The 13,878-nt window shown below is 39.3% G+C and overlaps 1 non-coding gene across 1 annotated transcript; it reads left to right on the forward strand.

Annotated features, from left to right (window-relative positions):
• Window positions 1–9,563: 9,563 nt before the first annotated feature.
• LOC126946966 (U6 spliceosomal RNA) lies at window positions 9,564–9,668 on the forward strand. Its single transcript, XR_007722828.1, has one exon. It is a non-coding gene; the product is annotated as a U6 spliceosomal RNA (small nuclear RNA).
• The last annotated feature ends 4,210 nt before the right edge of the window (window positions 9,669–13,878 follow it).

The raw sequence follows: 13,878 nt of genomic DNA on the forward strand, positions 1-13,878 counted from the left end.
CATGCAGTTGTTGCAAGAAATAAATGACTTAATTCATGCAAACTTTTAGAAGAGCGTTCAATAAACACATAATAAGTGAAACTGTTATTATGAGCTGTTTTTATTTCTCACATTTGTTACCTTGATTTGTAAGAGGGATGGTGTATTTGTGTAGGCTCAAGAAGGTGGGATGATGAACAACACAGGTGAGCAAATCCCTAAGGTTTCTGGGAAAGAGGAAGCAGGTAAACTGTGAGTGAACCAGAACTCATAAATATCCCTGGGTATTCATTCTGGCTTAAGGTATTTGGGAATCAGTTATCTATAATGTACAGGTAAAGACATTGAGGACTAGAGACTGATGTGCTCCAGGTCCGTCAGAAGTTATAGGCAAAGCTGAGACTTGAGCCCAGATCTTGTGACCTTAATTGGGCACCCTTTCCAGTTCACCATAGTATGAGCAATGTGAAGGCAGGGACTGTATTTGTTATCCTGAGGGTTTGAAGAAATTTAAATGGAATGAATGATTGAATGAATGAATCTGGTCCAAAATGACTCTTCTGGTCACGAATGCTATTTAACAAATTATTCCAACCTTAGTGGCTTAAAACAATAACCATTTTATTATGCTCCTGGATTTGGGGTGAGGAATTCATGAAGAGCTCAAGTAGGCAATTTTCATTTGAGGTTTCTCATGCAGTTACAGTCAAATGACATCTTGATTCAGTCAAATGACATCTTGATTCATCATGTTCAAGATTGCTTAGTCATGTTGCTGGCAGTTGGATAAGGGTTGTTTGCTGTGAGCTCAACTGAGGCATCTGAAGCATCTATACATGGCCTGTTCATGTTGGACTTCTTACAGGATGGCTCAGGACTCCAAGCAAAAGTGTTGCAGTGGCAAAGTAGAAGCTACCTTTCCTTTTCGGATCTACCCTTAGAAGTCACATAACATTACTTCTACTGTATTCTGTTGGGTACAAGTGAATTGCAAGCTTGCAAGGGGAGAGGACATCGATTGTACCATTAAATAGGTAGGGTGTCAAACAATTTATGGCCATAAAAATAAAACTTCCACAATGACCTTCATTATAGTTGTAAGTTATATCCATGTAAATAGACCCTGCAAGGGTGAGACTTGATGCTGGTCCTGTCCCAGGTTACCTGATGTTCCTCAGAACATGAGTAACTGAGGTGCCACCTGTCTTGTTTACTGGTTATGGCTACACACCCTCTTTGTGCTGCTGCTTATTTGTATCTCAAGCCACCAGTGAGATATTACTCTTGCCTCTGTATGGCATGATTCTTACTCTTTGCACCATGCCCATATCCGTCCTCCTGTTTCTCTCTTTCCCTGGAAGTCAGGCTACACCCTTTGCAGCAGCTATTTCTGAGTGAGGCTGTCACAAGCCCATTTTCCCATCAGAACCCACTCTGAGAGTTCCACTTAGCTCAGGGCAATGCACACCACTTTGGTGCCACTCCTAGTTTTACTGCCTACAGTTCAAAGGGTCTCTAGATTAAGTCCCTTTGGTTTAGGAAAATATCCTTGCTAAAGTCTCTTTAATGGAGGATGAACTGGTGAGGTGTAGGAGTGATTCGTGCTACCAACAAAAATGAGACAAAATCCTGAAACGTTTGCTGCTTTTCCTGCAGAAACCCTTCCTAGGGGACATTAGGGTCACCAAACAATGGTTTCTGAAGATGATGCTGCTGATTCTGAATCTAGTAATTTTTCCAGGAACCACCTAGAAATAAAACATAACCCTGATACTTTTACTGTAGTAAAAATTTTAAAGCAAATCAAAACACAAGAAATACAATATGCAGATCAATGCAATAAATCTCTATATTGCTATATTTAATATTTTCATTTTTGAAGAAGTTTGATTCACTGCCAAAATAATCTGAAACACTAGAATCCCATTAGTTATTAAGAACCAATTAGGTGGGAAGTTGTCAATTTGTAAGCTAATTTTGGACTTATAAGAGAAAAAAGTAAACTGAATTATTTTAAGGGACCACAAGCATCTCTCACACTTCTAAGTATAATTATGCCACAACCAACATAGATAATGCTGCCCAAAATGGAACTTTAAGATAAGACTAAACAAAACCTCTTAAGCCCTAAGGAAAATATTTATGAACAGTCTAAAAGAAGAATAATGCTAATTTATAAGGTAGATTGGGAAATGAGAGTCAAAGGAATATTATGTTCAAACTATATGTTATGGCTAGAGTGTCCCTGAAGCTTAGAAGAAAAAAAAAATCATGAAATTAGAAAGCTAGTCCTAAGGAATTGAAAAATGCAGTAATTATCTTGGTTGCAGTTAAGGGTACAGGTAATTCATTTTAAGTAACAAACAAACAAACACACTGTATTTTCCTTCCTGAAATCTCACAGAAAAGCAATTTCAGTAAGATGAAAAACACCAAATTGAAAAAAAAGGTTGATTTGGCTTTCCTCATCACCTCATGGACCAAATCAAAGAGATTGTAGAACTCATTGCCCCAGTTGTGAAAAAATCAACTGGCCCAGAGAAATGAGTCCTCCCAAAGCAAATTCAGAAACCAATTAAAACTGGTGTATATTTTTCTTGATTCTTTTTCATTTGAGAACAAAGAACCTATATTGCTCAGATTAAAAAAAAAAAAAAACCAGAGAGAATTCAGGAGTCATAACTGAACTGAAGGTTTAATAGAATCAGGGTGGGTCATCGAAGATGGTAGACCTGGGATAAGATACTTGGAAGTCTGTGTTATGTGTGTCCTTTTGTCTCTGACAGAAAGACATGCAGTATGCTTCATGGGGGGAAGGCCTGTAGCTTTCCTAACTTTTGCTGGCTTCCTTGTGTTAGCAAATAATTAAGAGTCATTACTATAAGATATGACACTCTTATGAAGAATTTCAGAAGTTAGAGGCTTCCCGTAAGTGTCCAAGGGAGAAAAACTTACCTTTGGGTAGTGAAAAATCTGGTCCTTTTTGGAAGATATAATATGTTCAAGAGATGATAGATGCTGCTTCACATGAACTTAAATTGATCCATTTGCAAGTTGAGGCACATGTTCATAGAGGCCATCCAAAAGGTTGGCTGTGGAGGATAAGGCCTATACTGCTTGTTCAAGACTGTGGAGCTGACCCCTGCAAATTCCCCTTGCCTTCTCCTGCTCCCCCTCTGACAGCCCCAGTGGAGGGGGTGAGCTGTGTGGCATGGTAGTTCTGGGCTCCGTGGGATCTCATAGGAACCTAAAGCAAGTTAAAGAGAGCTTCCCCAGAGCCCATGTCCTTTTAAGAACCAAGCAGAGTATGTCCCATGGCATTTTGAGTGGTTTTTTTTTTTTTTTTGCCTCTAATTTATTTTAAGAATCTATTTACACAGGAAGATCCCTTAAATCACTAACATCCAGCTAACAAGAATCCTTGCTTACAGAAATGGCATCTAGCTCACCTTGTTCCACCTGTTTTAGGCTCTCTTTCTCAAGTAAGATATCTTGAAGCTTATTTTTGGAGAATTTGAAATTTAATTTTGGTGTGTTTGTGGGCTCACAGGTAAAGGAAGGAAGGAAGCTGGAAAAGAGGTTATATTCTAAGGCAGGAACGGGTAGTACTTCTCTCCTACCATCTTTCTCTCCTACTGCTCATTTTTACTTTTTTTGTCCAACTTTGGTTGAAGTTGACAGGCAAACATTTGGGGAGCACATATAGTATTGATTTCAAACTCAAACTTCTCTGGACTCTAGTTATATAGATCTAACTCCTATACCATACCTCTACTTAGACAGATCAAAGGCACCTCAAACACAACACTTCCAATGCAAAAATCATAGTTTATTTATCCCCCAACAGCCGCTCTTACTGCTCTTCCTACTGAACTTTCATACAGCAACCAAAGTCAGCTTTTAAATATGTAAATTGCTGATTTCTTTGAGCAGTGTTTTCTAATTCTGATTGTAGAGATCTTTTAGCTCCCTAGTTAACTGTATTCCTAGGTATTTTATTCTTTTTGTGGCAATTGTGAATGGGATTGCATTCCTGATTTGGCTTTCGGCTTGACTGTTGTTGGTGTATAGGAATGCTAGTGATTTTTGTACACTGATTTTCTATCCTTAGACTTTGCTAAAGTTGTTTATCAGCTGAAGGAGCTTTTGGGACAAGACTATGGGGTTTTCTACATATAGCTTCATGTCATCTGCAAACAGGGATAATTTGACTTCCTCTCTTCCGATTTGAATGCTCTTTCTTTCTTTCTCTTGCCTGATTGCTCTGGCCAGGACTTCTAATACTGTGTTGAATAGGAGTGGTGAGAGAGGGCATCCTTGTCTTGTGCTGGTTTTCAAAGGGAATGCTTCCAACTTTTTCTCATTCAGTATGAGGTTGGCTGTGGGTTTGTCACAGATGGCTCTCATTATGTTGAGGTATATTCGTTCAGTACCTAGTCTATTGAGAGTTTTTAACATGACAGTTGTCGAATTTTATTGAAAGCCTTTTCTGCAAATACCATTTGACCCAGCAATTCCTTACTGAGTATATACCCAGAGGAATATAAATCGTTCTATCATAATGACACATGCACACATGTTTATTGCAGCACTGGTCACAATAGCAAAGACACGGAATCAGCCTAAATGCCCATCAATGGTACAATGAATAAAGAAAATGTGGTACATATATACCATGGAATACTATGTAGCCATAAAAAAGAACAAGATCATGTCTTTTGCAGGAATATGGATGGAGCTAAGGGCCATTATCCTTAGCAAACTAACACAGGGACAGAAAACCAAATACTGGATGTTCTCACTTATAAGTGAGGGCTAAATCATGAGAACACATGGACGTATTGAGGGGAACAACACACACTGCAGTCTACCTAAGGGTGGAGGTTAGGAGCAGGGAGGGAACCAGGAAAAATGACTGATGCATACTAGGCTTAATACCTGGGTGATGAAACAATCTGTACAACAAAGCCCCATGACACAAGTTTACCTATGTAACAAACCTGCACATTACCCCGAACTGAAAATAAAAGTTCAAAAACAAGATCAAATGAGGGAAAATATATATGTAAATCAGAGCATGTCCTTGGTCTGCCTAAAACCCTTGTATGGCTCTCAATGGCTCTAAGAATAAAGATCCAAATCTATCTTAAAAAGTCTCTTGGCCGGACGCGGTGGCTCACACCTATAATCATCCCAGCGATTTGGGAGGCCGAGGTGGGCAGATCACGTGAGGTCAGGAGTTTGACACCAGCCTGGCCAACATGGTAAAACACTGTCTCTACTAAATATACAAAAATTAGCCAGGCTTGATTGCATGGGCCTGTAATCCAAGCTACTTGGGAGGCCGAAGCAGAAGAATTGTTTGAGCCTGGGAGGCGGAGGTTGCAGTGAGCCGAGCTAGCACCACTGCACTCCAGGCTGGGTGACAGAGCAAGATTCCATCTCAAAAACAAACAAACAAAAAAGTCTCTTATGACCTGGCTCCGCCGTACCTTTCCAGATTCATCACAACTTCCCTCATCTGGGTTTTCCAGCAGCAGACACTAAGACAAAGTTTGGTGTACACAGTGTTTATTAATGAATGCCAGTATATGTGAAAGGAAAGGAGAAGGAAGCAGAATGGAGCAGAGGAAGAAGTTGAACTTCAATGCAGGGCCAAGAAAGCCTTGGCCAACATAATGGGGAGCTCCAAAGTGAGTTTTGCTCATCACAATTATCCTGCTTCAGGCCTTTCTATCTTGCCTAACATGTGTTTGGGCATGACTCTAGGCATGAACTTGGGCAAAGTGGGTCTCTTCAGCCCTGGCAGATGTTGGTGCAGCTGACAGCTGGCGTAAGTTCTTCCCTGGAGGGGGGTCTGCGTGACCCCTCTCCATGTCTATCATGCCCTTCACCACGTGCTCCAGCTGCACTTGATTTCTCCACTTTCTCAGAACTCACAGAGCACTTTCCTCCCCTCAGTCCTTTGTGTCTGCTGTTCCTTTTTCTTGAAGCACTTCTCCTGGCTCCCCTTTCCCTGAATTCTATGACCTTGGGCAAAACATTTTTTTTCAGATATCAGCAATAATGAGTAAAGAGTTACTTCTACTCATAGCACATCTCATAGTTTGTAATTTGTGCTTTTTAGGAGAGTAAATCCTTCAACTCATTATTCTACATAATTATTTGTGTATTGCTTATGTCTCCTGCTATACTATAAGCTCCATGACAGCAGGATTGTGTATATTTTATCTTCAGAGACTAGTGGGGTACCTAGAATATAATAAATGCTCCGTAACTATTTGTTGAATGAATAAATGGATGAATGATTAAAAAGTAACCTGGGGGCTCTGGGGTCCTACTGAAGGAAGTACCAGGAGGTGGGAGAAGCGTATAGGTGGAAAGATGGAACCACATTCAACTAATATAGAGAGCTGGCTTCTTAACAATGATGTTTTCCATTCAGACCTAATGTTGTTGAACTGAGCATACATTTAGGATCTGGCAAGCCATTTTTGAGCGAAGAATGCAGGTCAGAATTTTTTCTTAGCACTACGGCTCATGGGCAATTCTGTCCAGATTTTTACCATTATGCCTATTAGAAAGTGTGACAATCTGTAATCTCCCTTTCAAGAATTTCTTGAGATCAAGAAGTCTAACACCCACAGTCTGACTAGTCCTAAAATCAACCAGATTCAGGTCCTTACATGGATGATCTAGCCCCACAGGAACAGAAAGATCTTAAACTGCTTACCTAGATCCTAAAACCATGAGGTTCAGCCTGGAAGTTCATTTGGACCCATCTCATGGACAGGTAGGATAGAAAGAAGTATAGTTGCCATCAGCCCTGCATGTGCTGGGCTTGGTAGAATGTGTTCATGTGGGAATTCTTTCCTAGCCTTTCCCAAGAAACTTAGATATTTTCCCAAATCCAGGATCCTCAGGAAAATCAGTTGAGAAATCAGAAAAATGAGAAAATATATTATAATATTATAATTCCTTGACAAGAATTAAAGCTTAAAAATCAACAAAGAGATGTTGCTGGTTGTAAGGAATCTGCTGACCTCAAATGGAAGACAAGAGCAGGAAACACTGGAATTCTGAGCAGGAGGTTAAGTGAACAGTTTCAGGGCAGGAACACAGAAGAGAAATGGTTACAGTTGAATCAGTCAGTCTTGCTTGTAGCTGTTGCCATCTAATATGTGAGTGGTTGTGGGCCTGTCTGCTGCCAATGGTGAATTATTCTTGCAAATAAAATAAACATTAGTCAGTTTATATGTGTAGAATACTTTAAACCAATCCTATGGGTCGTGTTCCAAGAAATAAAAAATTTTAGGATCAAAATAAGTCCTTAAATTGGCAATTTGATATGTGATTTTATGTCATGCTGTTAAGCTTGGTAGGATATACAAATATATTATTTGAATACCACCCAATAATGTTCATTGCCATTTTTCAGTTTGAATATCTGCTAATAGCTACAGGTCTTTGTAAATATTACAAAACTTAATATTCTTATTTATTAAATATATATATATTTCAGATATCAGCCATACTGGGTAGAGTATGAGTGATTTTGGAAATACTTCAGGAAGAGCTTGTGATTTTGAGAATTCCTGACAATACCCAGGTATTCTGATTTCTCATTTCTGAATCCCAAAGACTAATAACTGTTAGAAATGTGGAAGCACTAACCAACATGAGCCCCAAGCACCCCCAGGCTCACTCAGCAGCAGTCTTTCTTGTCAGTTTCCTCATGTAGGCCTCAGTTTTCTCATGTAGGCCCCAGGTAGGTGGCTAAATCATTGGGAACTAAGGACTTTATTTCAACTTGGAGGTTACTTCACTGTTTTACCTCTGGGTGCCATCCTGAGCTCCATTTTCCTTGACTAAGGCCTTTTCCTCCTGCCCAGCTTTTCCTAGAGTCACCAAGGAGAAGAGCAGTGGACATTGCTCTTCATATCCCTCGTGAAGAGTGAGTTGTTGCTTTATGCCAAACGGGCTACCTGAAGAATTGTATGCTGGTTATTTTCTATTTGTGGCTCTCTCCTGGCCCCAGATCCATGCTCTCTCTGCTTCTCTGCCCTGCTGTGTGTCACAAGTGGCTGATTCTGGCAGACTACCTCACCTGGACTCCCTTTGGGTTAGATTCTGGCCCAGAGACTGAATCCAACCCACTGCCTGTTTTTGTAGATAAAGTTTTATTGAAACACAGCCATGCTCATTTGTCTCTGTATTGTCTATGGTTGCTTTTACACCACACTAGCAGAGTACAGAAGTTGTAACAAGGATAGTATGGCTCACAAAGCCTAAAATATTTGTTACTCTACCTGACTTAGGCCAATGTGAGGTGAAGCTCCAACATTAGATAAGAGAGTGGAAGCTTCTGCTTGATGTTCAGCTCTGGAAGCAGCAGTATCTCTCCTGGCCTATAGCTCTTACCAGGAGGCCCCTCCCCATGGCTCCAGCTCTGAGCTGGAGGCCTAAGAATAGTGATGGCTTCCTGCTGTTGTTAGTCTCTGGGTGACTCAATGTCCCTTCCTTGTTCTCTTAATTCTGCTCAGAATTTTGTAAGTAGACCTTAAAGTGTCTTTATTTGCACCATCTGAAGTGATTGTTTTCCTGCCAGAATCTGACTAATGCAACTTGACTACAAGCCTCACCTTGGCCACATACTTGAGCAGACCCCCTTGGCAAGGGATACCAGTCTAGGTTGAGCCCGAGTCTGATGTACCACCACAGGCAAGGTGATTTGCCTCTTGGCTAGCCTAGCAGTCCTTACTGATGAATTAGGGTCCCTAGTCCAGGCTTTGTCCTTAAGAATAGTTTAATCCCTTTCCACTGTTGAACCATCTTCAAAGTCCTAGCATGCTCTGTGGTTGACTCTTATACAAAGTATACAAGAAAGCAGGAAGTTTCTTTATACTTTTTTCTAGTAAAATATGATGAGCTTAGAAATCTCTTTGAGTTAGGTTGGTATCTGGATTAATTTATTCTAAATGGGAGTTGAAATAATTTCTTCTTTCAAGTCTTATCAGAAACACAGGTTAGTCTCCATCTAGATTTATAGGATTTTAGTTGGAATGGGAATACCATGACATCAACTCTAAGTCTGGCATTTTGTATTTTGTATTTGATGCAGTGATTTTCAAATCACTACCCAAATAATACATGGTTGCTGGCATGTCTGTCTCTGGAATTTATAGAAGAAACCTTTTTTTTTTTCTTTTTTTGCAATGTTGACTATCACCCAGGTTGCCCCCAAAGCTTTCTCAAGAATAAAAATATAATTTTCACATTTTCAGTTATACTTGCTATCTGAAATAGTAACTACAGAATATGAATTTGGTCAAGGAAGGTTATGGAAGAAACAACATTTGAAAATGAGAAATCCCCAAGTATTAGAGTCATATATGGTGCTATTGACTTCAATAATATTACCTCCCATCTTCTTTCTGCCTCTCTGTAGGACTATATATAAAATTCCCTATAAAATAATTAATTTAAAAAACAGACACCCCCATTCAAGGGGCATTATATAAAAATTTTAGGAATGTATGTGCTACATCTATAGTATTGGTGGTTAGATTATTACTTATGAGTTTGTGCTCACTTTGGCAGCACATATGTACAAAATTGGAATGATACAGAGATTAGCATGGCCCCTGGGCAAGGATGGCATGCAAATTCATGAAGCATTCCATATTTTTTAAAAAATTGATAAAATAGGCCACTAGCTAGATTAAGAAGAAAAGAGAGAAGATTCAAATAAACACAATTAGAAATGATAAGGGGGATATTACCACTGACCCTACAGATATGCAAACAAAAATCAGCATTATAAACACCTCTATGCACATAAAATAGAAAATCTGGAAGAAATAGATAAATTCTGGACACATATACCCTCCCAAGACTGAACCAGGAAGAAACTGAATCCCTGAATAGTCCAATAATAAGGTCTGAAATTGAGGCCCTAATAAATAGCCTACTGTGATGGTTAATATTGAGTGTCAACTTGATTGGATTGAAGGATACAAAGTATTGATCCTTGGTGTGTCTGTGAGGGTGTTGTGAAAAGAGATTAACATTTGAGTCAGTAGGCTGGGAAAGGCAGATACACCTTTAATCTGGGTGGGCACAATCTAATCAGCTGCCAGAGTGGCTAGAAGATAAGCAGGCAGAAAAATGTGAAAAGAGAGACTGGCCTAGCCTCCCAGCCTACATCTTTCTCCCATGCTGGGTGCTTCTTGCCCTCAAACATCGGACTCCAAGTTCTTCAGTTTTGGAACTCAGACTGGCTCTCCTTGCTCCTCAGCCTGCAGATGGCCTATTGTGGGACCTTGTGATCATGTGAGTTAATACTTAATAAACTTTATATATATGACAGAACTAATGGAATATACATATACTTAATAAACTCCTATATATATACACACATATATGGGACAGAACTAATGGAATATATATATATATTCATTCTAGAGGTACAGAACTGTCCTTCTGGAGAACCCTGACTAATACACCTACCAACTAAGAAAAGCCCAGGACCAGACAGATTCACAGCTGAATTCTACCAGAACAAAGAAGAGCTGGTACCATTCCTACTGAAACTATTCCAACAAATGGAAAAGGAGGGACTGCTCCCTAACTCATTCTATGATGCCAGCATCATCCTGATACAAAAACCTGGCAGAGACACAACAGAAAAGAAAACTTCAGGCCAATATCCTTCAGGCTAATATCCTTGATGAACATCAGTGCAAAAGTCCTCAACAAAATACTGGGAAAGTGAATCCAGCAGAACATCAGAAAGCTTATACACCGTGATCAAGTAGGCTTCACCCCCAGGATGCAAGGTTGGTTCAATGTACACAAATCAATAATTGTGATTCATCACAGAAGCAGAACTAAAGAGAAAACCACATGATTATCTCAATAGATGCAGAAAAGGCTTTCAATAAAATTCAACATTCCTTCATGTTAAAAACTCTCAATAAACTAGGCAGTAAAGGAACATACCTCAAAATAATAAAAGCTACATATGACAAACCCACAGCCAATATCATACTGAATGGCCAAAATCTGGAAGCACTCCCTTTGAAACTTGGCACAAGACAAGGATGCTCTCTCTCACCACTCCTATTCAACAGAGTATTGAAATTTCTGGCCAGGGCAATCAGTCAAGAGAAAGAAATAAAGGGCATTCAAATAGGAAGAGAGGAAGTTAAACTCTTTTTGTTTGCAGATAACATAATCCTATATCTAGAAAACCCATTGTATCAGCCCAAAAGCTTTTAAAGCGAAAAACAACTTCAGCAAAGTTTCAGAATACAAAACTATTGTACAAAATCTGCTAACATTCCTATACACCAACAACAGGCAAGCAGATAGCCAAATCTGGAATGCATTCCCATTCACAATTGCCATAAAAAAATAAAATACCTAGGAATACAGCTAACAAGGGAGGTGAAAGAGCTTTACAAGGTGAACCATACAACCACTGCTTAAGGAAATCAGAGATGACACAAAGAAGTGGACAAACATTTTATACTCATGGATAGAAAGAATCAATGTCTGTAAAATGACCATACTGCCCAAAGCTATTTATAGATTCAATGCTATTTTCATTGAACTACCATTGACATTCTTCACAGAACTAGAGAAAATAATTTTATAATTCATATGGAACCAAAAAAGAGCCTGAATAATCAAGGTAATCTTAAGCAAAAAGAACAAAGCTGGAGTCATCACACCATCTGACTTCAAACTATACTACATGGCTACAGTAACCAAAGCAGTATAGTACTGGTACAAAAGCAGACAAATAGACCAATGCAACAGAATACAAAGCCCAGAAATAAGACAACACACCTACAACAATCTGATCTTCAACACATCTGACAAAAATAAGCAATGGGGAAAGGATTGCCTATTTAATAAATGATGCTGGGATAACTGGCTAGCCATATGCAGAAAATTGAAACTAGACACTTTCCTTACACCATATACAAAAATAAACAAAAGATGGACTTAAATGTAAAACCCAAACCTATAAAAACCCTGGAAGACAACCTAGGTAATACCATCTGGATATAGGAACAGGCAAAAATTCCAAGTCAAAGATGCCAAAAGCAGTTGCAACAAAAGCAAAAATTGACAAATGGGATCCAATTAAACAGCTTCTGCACAGCAAAAGAAACTATCAACAGATTGAACAGACTACATAGAATGGGATAAAATTTTTACAAACTATGGATCTGATAAAGACCTAATATCCAGTATCTATAGGAAACTTAAACAAATTTACAAGAAAAAAACAAAGAGCCCCATTAAAGAGTGGGCAAAGAACATGAACAGACACTTTTCAAAAGAAGACATAGATGTGGCCAACAAGCATATGAAAAGAAGCTCAACATCACTGATCATTAGATACATGCAAATCAAAACCACAGTGAGATACCATCTCACACCAATCAGAATGACTATTACTAAAAAGTCAAAAAACAACAAATGCTGGCAAAACTGTGGAGAAAAAGGAATTCTTATACACTGTTAGTGGGAGTGTAAAGTAGTTCAACCATTGTGGAAAACAGTGTGGTGATTCCTCAAAGAGCTATAGACAGAAATACCTTTCAACCCAGTAATTCCATTACTGGGTATATACCCAAAGTTATGTAAGTCATTCTATTATAAGGATACATGCACATTATTCACAGCAGCAAAGACATAGAATCAACCCAAATGCCACCAATGGTAGACTGGATAAAGAAAATGTGTATATATACACCATGGAATACTATGCAGCTGTAAACAATAATGAGCTCGTGTCCTTTGCAGGGATATGGATAGAGCTGATGACCATTATCCTTAGAAATCTAACGCCAGAGCAGAAAACCAAATACTGCATGTTCCCGCTTATAAGTGAGCTAAACGATGAGAACACATGAACGCATAGATAGGAACAATGCACACTGGGGCCTATCAGAGGGTGGAAGGTGGGAGGAGGGAGAGGATCAGGAAAAATAACTAATGGACACCAGGCTTAATACCTGGGTAATGAAATAATCTGTATAACAAACTCACATGATACACGTTTACCTAAGTAAAAAACTTGCATATCCTGCACACCTCTGTACTTAAAAGCTTAAAAAAAGATTGTTACTTATGAGTTTAATGCCATACATATAGTAAGCACTAAGCAAAAAACTCAATATCGAACACTTAGTTCTTTGTAGTTGGCAAAGCATTTTCTCATGCATTGACTCATTGATCCTCATAATAATCCTGTAAGGTAAATATTATTAACTCCAACTTTACAAATTAGGAAGTAGATTTTCATATTGCTAGTGGGCTCAAGGATGGTGTGGAATTGGGGGTTGATATGTGGAAACCCCGATAGGAAGCAATGAGAGGCTGGTAAACTGAACTAGCTGCAGAGTATGGCCTCAACAAGAAACCTGAGCAGGTTGATTTCAGGGGCTGACAGGAAGATCAAGTTTGGGCTTTAGGCAATATTCAGAATCAAGGGAGAGACTGCTCCATCAGATAGATCACAGCAATGAAGAAGGACGCTGAGCTATTCTGTAATATTCAGCAGAGAATCCCGGCAGGAACTCAGTGCCATGGACTGGTTCAACACAGGAAGCAGGGAAATGTCCATCAGTGCTGTCAATTCTAGGTACCACCCAAAGGAATGCTGAGGTTCCTGTTATGTATCCTGCCTTTGTCCCATTGACTGGCCCTGTGTGTGGGTACTTTCAGTAGTAGGGACAGGGATAATGAGAGCAAGAGGCATTAGGCAGGGGTGAACCTGGGGAAGCAATTCTTTGTCTTTTTACTTCATAACCTACGCAATTTCTACCGTACCTCACTGGCTGGCATGAGTGAGGGAAGAAAATTAAGAAGAGGCAAAGAGAC

Source organism: Macaca thibetana, chromosome X (assembly GCF_024542745.1).
Source record: "Macaca thibetana thibetana isolate TM-01 chromosome X, ASM2454274v1, whole genome shotgun sequence".
Taxonomy (NCBI): domain Eukaryota; kingdom Metazoa; phylum Chordata; class Mammalia; order Primates; family Cercopithecidae; genus Macaca; species Macaca thibetana.